At 40.5% G+C, this 6,848-nt stretch overlaps 1 long non-coding RNA gene across 1 annotated transcript; it reads right to left on the bottom strand.

The window, feature by feature from the left end:
- Positions 1-114: 114 nt before the first annotated feature.
- LOC149979416 (uncharacterized) lies at positions 115-1,399 on the bottom strand. Its single transcript, XR_016484811.1, has 2 exons — positions 1,300-1,399; positions 115-961 (listed from the first exon to the last, which is right to left on the bottom strand). It is a non-coding gene; the product is annotated as an uncharacterized LOC149979416 (long non-coding RNA).
- Between the last annotated feature and the right edge of the window lie 5,449 nt (positions 1,400-6,848).

Genomic DNA, 6,848 nt, shown 5'->3' with positions numbered 1-6,848 from the left:
GTTTTATTTTAAACTTGTATTTTTTATTTTTTTAAGTATAGGACAGCACAATTTAGCTTTTGAATAACAGAAAACAGAATAGTCATCCACACAAACCACAGGATTACCACAGGATTAGAACGTGTGGTTTATTTGGTCCACACAGAAAATGCACATTCAACATTTTACTCAAAGGAACAATATCATCATCGCTGTTGTGTCACAATCATAATCAATTTCTTTAGGATTTTAACTATTAATGCCACTATTCTATTTCTTAAACATTCGTTGTCATTCTATAACACACATTCAACAGTATATCAACTGTACTTCTGCTAGTCTTGCTAGTACAGTTATGATTTGTCTTAGAAGAGGGAGAAGGAGGGCTGAGTGCAATGTGGCGTTTCTGACAACGTTATAGAGACACAGTGTTCTTTTTGGTTATGGTGTTGTCAACACCTTAGTGGAACGCTTCACCACTGTAGACACTTCATTTGATGACAGGAAATGCGGTTGAGGAAATACAGACGAGCTTTGTAATTGACATAAATTCATTGAAAACCCACACTAACACACGGTTATTTTAACAGTATTCCACTTTTCATGTAGCCTCATTTTGACCTACCTATAAGGACACAGTGCGTGACCCAGATGCAGACACGGGAGGCAGATGATTTGAGTCTCTGATACTTATTAGTTTCCAAGGGGCAGGCAAGAGAATGGTCGTGGACAGGCAAAGAGATCACAATAAGGTCAGAGTCCAGGAGGTACAGAGTGGCAGGCAGGCTCGAGGTCAGGGCAGGCAGTATGGTCAGGCAGGCGGGTTCAGAGTCAGGGCATGCAAGGGTCAAAACCGGAAGGACTAGCAAAAGAGAGAATAGAAAAAGCAGGAGCACGGGAAATACACGCTGGTTGACTTGACAAAACGAACTGGCACAGAGAGACAGGAAACACAGGGATAAATACACTGGGGAAGCGACACCTGGAGGGGGTGGAGACAATCACAGATCAGGGTGTGACACAGCCTAACCACCAATCAAGCAACATGATGGACTATTTTACATCTTATCCAGAGCAATTTACAATTTACGCAAAAACAAATGATATAGATTTACCAATAATGGCTGGTGATGCCAAAAAGGCTTTTGACCTTCTTGAATGGCCTTTTCTATTCAAAACTTTAGAAGCTTTGAACTTTCCAGCAAAAATAATACATTTAAAAATATATATATTGTATAAATGTCCTAAAGCAAAAAATATACACAAATACTACATAATCGGATGAAACTGCATTAGAAAGGGGCACAAAACAGGGATAACCTCTCATTGGCAGACGACATCCTGATATCCTGACATCTTCCAGAGAGAGAGAGAGAGAGAGAGAAGGCCAGTTTAGGTTGTGTTGTTGTCATGGAACCCTAAAGGGCAGAGATCAACAAAATGACTAGGTAACAGGAAATGCATTTATTTCCATGACAGCATTAAAAGCAATTTTGGATTGACCAATGTAGATATTTTACGGAATCTTTTGGACATCAGAGTAATGTTGAGGGAATCCTATTTCTGTGAGAGAACTATATTTATATGATCTACAAAACCTTGAAGAGAGCCAATCCAACTATCCAATCTCTTTAAAAAGTAAACTAATGGAACCAAGACTTAAAAATAACTGATATTGCTACAAGATGGAGGAAATATTGGATACTAACTAATGCTATTGGATACTAACTAATGCTAATGGGTCCTTACCTCCCATCTTATAACTCTTAGCTCCCAATAAATGTATATAGGGTCTGTTCATACAAGTCTAGCTCTGTCTAATTTGGGTCTTGGGGTGAGGACATTTGGGTGACGGGTGGGAACGGCCATCTGGAATACGCCAGTGTTCCTCGCTCCTAAACAATAGCACAGGCATGGAGCTCTGGTGACCTGTGGACCTAGTGGTGACAGACAACTGGCATGGCATGGCCTTGACTAGATTCGTTCTGGTGCCCAGGGAGGAGCAGCAGTTTTACTGTACTGTGACCCTAGTGTGACTAGAATCTGACCTGGGCAAGACTTTAGTGGTGCCAACAATGGATCAAAGAATTCATCAAGATTCCTAGTGTGGGTCTGTTGTACGTACTGCCCGTAGGCGCCAAGGATTCTTATGGTAGTGATGAGTGAACTCTGGCTAAGTTACACTGTCAAATGATACTGTGAACTAATGCAGAGAAGATTAAACAGATGCAGTTTTGAGATATTTGAGCAGGTGGGGCATGGCATGGCCTTGACTAGATTCGTTCTGGTGCCCAGGGAGGAGCAGCATTTTTTGCTTTAGGACATTTATATAATATATATATTTTTAAATGTATTATTTTTGCTGGAAAGTTCAAAAAACATTTAGAAAAAACATTTTGATAACCTACCATTTATCCCTTACAAAATAATCACTGCCAATAATTAATCTAGTGTAGCTCATTTCCCAACAACTTTCTTACAATACATAAAAACACAAAGAATTGCTTAGTGGGCAGATGTACTTCCTCACAGTCACAATGAGTATGTACACAAAGCCTGTAGTTCTTATACATAGGATTACAACAGTATTTAGCCTGCTGTACATGTTCTGGACCCTACTAGAAAAGAAGTGGAACACAGATGTATAAATAGTCCACCACAGACTGTATTCAGAGCTGACGTTAAAGCCAGTCAGTGAGACTGGGCTACAGTACCATGGAAAATAAAAAATTTCACTAAATACACAAAAACCCTAAATCATGTCAAATGTCATGTCAGATTAAAGTTCGCCCCTCTGTTTAACCCTTTGAGTTTACCCTTCTTGCTTCATCATATTACCCCAGACTTGGAAAAATGGGCACGTTCACCATAATAGCCTGACTGATTGTAATGCATAACCACTGGGCACAGGTTCAACGTCTAGTTTGGATTTACATTTGGTTGAGCTGTCAACTATTGAATTGAATGTGAATTCAACGTGAAATCAACTACAAATTTCACCCTGTCATCGGTTAAAAGTTAGGTGAAAAAAATACAGAATTCCCTTACGTTGATGAATTTTTGAAAACCCAATCAGTTTTTTTTGGGTTGGAATGACATGGAAACAGCGTTGATGCAACCAGTTTTTGCACAGTGGGTAAGTGGTTTGTCACTGATCTTGGAGTGGTTTTTATGGGTCAATGTACATTCACTTCACAGACCAGTTTCTTCTGTCCCAAAGTTCCTCCTCTAGCCATTCAACACACACAATTCCACACAGTCCCGTTATATGCTAGCGAGCCAATCACAGGCCAATAGATATGATCTTGGCACGGTTCCAGCTCATCCTGTTGTCTCCTCACCCCTTTTCCTGTTCCTGCAGATGATGAATAAATTAGACAAATGTTTTGGCTTTATTTCAGATCTATTTGTTTTTTTATTGAGTTTCTTTCTAAAGGCTCAAACAATCGAGACAGCCCTCAAACATGGGCTGCCTGTCTCAACTACTTCCTGACCTGGACCAGACCAGGGGCCTGACTGGAGCCGGCACAGCATCTGGAGAGGAAAGGGTTGTGTTCATTAGGGCACACCCCATGAAATCATTTTGCAAACGGAAAATGAAAACAAGTGTTTTTGACCCACATAGTCACATAAAATGTAAATAATATGACATACTGTTCAAATAACATAACATACGCAAACTGTTTTAGATTGAACAGAATCAATCAAAAGTCATTACAAGATAACAAAATGATCTAATAGCTAGTGTAGATCATCTCTTCACAGCTCGCTCTGTGACTTCCTTGCTCTCTCACTCTACGCCTTTTATAAAGCAGAATATATTTAACTCAACCCTGAAAACCACCCTCTCATAACCACATCCCCTTATAAAACACAAGCTGTTGCTCTGCAACCAATGAACTGTTGCGTTGCAAACATAAACATAACTGTCAAGCATTACGGGGCGGCAGGGTAGCCTAGTGGCTAGAGCGTTGGACTAATAACCGGAAGGTTGCAAGTTCAAACCCCCGAGCTGACAAGGTACAAATCTGTCGTTCTGCCCCTGAACAGGCAGTTAACCCACTGTTCCTAGGCCGTCATTGAAAATAAGAATTTGTTCTTAACTGACTTGCCTGGTTAAATTTAAAATTACAGCAGCACCACCATACTGCACTAGATAGATTTTTGGGTTTTGATTACTTTCTTAATGGAAAAAAATATGTTAAAATGAGAGCACCTTACCTGTCCACAATGGAAAGTGGCACTTTCGGGGGTTTGAACTTGCAACCTTCCAGTCTGAGGTGGTTGACCACAGCTTCAGAACTTTCACTAGTGTGTGAACAACGTGGTACTGTTGGCTGTACAGTACAGTATGTAGGCAAAAGGGTACCGACCCTGGTCCCACTGTTAATCAGCCCCTGAATAGATAGCCTGGTCCCACTGTTAACCAGCCCCTGAATAGATAGCCTGGTCCCACTGTTAACCAGCCCCTGAATAGATAGCCTGGTCCCACTGTTAACCAGCCCCTGAATAGATAGCCTGGTCCCACTGTTAACCAGCCCCTGAATAGATAGCCTGGTCCCACTGTTAACCAGCCCCTGAATAGATAGCCTGGTCCCACTGTTAACCAGCCCCTGAATAGATAGCCTGGTCCCAATGGGGTTGGCAAGACAGCGCAAACAGATCTGGGACCAGGCTATTGAATAGATACCCTGATGGTGATATAATAGGTTCCATTTCCTGGCAGCTGTTTTAGGAACGCTGTAAAATCTGCTGCTTCCTGTGACAGGGTATGGATAGTGAGGTAGAGAGACGTTGGTTAGGTATTTAAAAACACATTTTTCAACAAAATCTTCTCATTTTATGAAGCCTGTCCTATTTGTGGCTGAGCAAACTTTTCTTTCCGGAAATCATGATTTACATTTTTTTTATTTATAGAATTTTAACAATTGCATTGAGTCTCTTTCACCCACTCTCCCCATCTAAGCACTCACCCCTCCCTCCTCCTCCTCGTCTCTCTTTTCCATTCAGCCTTCAACGTCATTGTAACGGTTGGAAGGGTAGGTCTCTATTAGAGTCCTGTCATTTGTTTTTATCTGCCAACACCGCTTCCCTCAGACACCATTTATAGGAGTCATAATGTATTCACTTGTCCAGGCATCTTGCTTAGACATTTACAAACCTCGCCATGTAACTGTTGTTTTTGTCGCACTGCTTTCCTTTATCTTGGCCAGGTCTCAGCTGTAAATGACAACTTGTTCTCAACTGGCCGACCTGGTTAAATGAAGGTGAAATTTAAAAATAATAAGATGGGAAACCTGGAATAATTTGAAAGGATAGTATGACAGGCAGTATGGCTATAGGTTATGTATAGTATGACAGGCAGTATGGCTATAGATTACATATAGTAGGACAGGCAGTATGGCTATAGATTACATATAGTATGACAGGCAGTATGGCTATAGGTTATGTATAGTATGACAGGCAGTATGGCTATAGATTACATATAGTAGGACAGGCAGTATGGCTATAGATTACATATAGTATGACAGGCAGTATGGCTATAGGTTATGTATAGTATGACAGGCAGTATGGCTATAGGTTATGTATAGTAGGACAGGCAGTATGGCTATAGATTACATATAGTAGGACAGGCAGTATGGCTATAGATTAAATATAGTAGGACAGGCAGTATGGCTATAGATTACATATAGTAGGACAGGCAGTATGGCTATAGATTACATATAGTATGACAGGCAGTATGGCTATAGATTAAATATAGTAGGACAGGCAGTATGGCTATAGATTAAATATAGTAGGACAGGCAGTATGGCTATAGATTAAATATAGTAGGACAGGCAGTATGGATATAGGTTAAATATAGTAGGACAGGCAGTATGGCTATAGATTACATATAGTAGGACAGGCAGTATGGATATAGGTTAAATATAGTAGGACAGGCAGTATGGATATAGGTTAAATATAGTAGGACAGGCAGTATGGCTATAGATTAAATATAGTATGACAGGCAGTATGGATATAGGTTAAATATAGTAGGACAGGCAGTATGGCTATAGATTACATATAGTAGGACAGGCAGTATGGATATAGGTTAAATATAGTAGGACAGAGAGTACATAGAACAACACCAGTGGCTGTTCACATTGAGATGTGAGCTTAGAAGTACTGTATTCGACACAGACAGCTGGGTTTAAACCATAGGCACACAGCGATCAGCTGTACGTTTGCACACACACACAAACATGGTTTCCTCTTGGACTTTATCCACCCTCCCACACAGGAAAGTGTGCTGAGAGATTGAGTGGGTCAGCTATTGTATCTCTCTGTCTGTTTCTCTGTCTGACTCTGTCTCTGGATTGCAGAATTGCTTTTTTTTACAAAGTGAGACAGAAGATGAACTCAGAACATAACATGTGTCAGAATACAGAAAATGAGTCAGAACATCAAGTGTGGCAAAGATTCATGAAGAACAATGACTGATGGTTAAAGTAGCTAATTAGCTAAAATGCTAAAGTTGTACTTGATGAGATTCGAACACACAACCTTTGATTTTCTAGATGTTCGTGTTATACGCCCACCAATCCACTCCGAACAACCACCCTCCTTTCGATTTTGCCTCAAATGACCTTCTGTCTTCTATAACCATACCAAACATAACATATGATACTAATTTGAGTTTCCCGGATTTACTTTTACCATGTTACGTCTAGTCTATGAGACCAGGCTGGAATTCATGGTTACTAGTTGGCACAGCCCAGTCCTAGCTCAGACTGCAATGTTGACTGGTTTTATGGATGAGCATGCTCTGTAAAACAAACAATATTGTAGCAAGTTTGCTTGAGGATTGTGGGTAATTGAGAATTCCTGTA

This window comes from Oncorhynchus mykiss, chromosome 12 (genome assembly GCF_057628025.1).
Source record: "Oncorhynchus mykiss isolate SJ-2025 chromosome 12, ASM5762802v1, whole genome shotgun sequence".
Classification (NCBI taxonomy): domain Eukaryota; kingdom Metazoa; phylum Chordata; class Actinopteri; order Salmoniformes; family Salmonidae; genus Oncorhynchus; species Oncorhynchus mykiss.
This window is presented reverse-complemented; position numbering and strand designations above follow the sequence as displayed.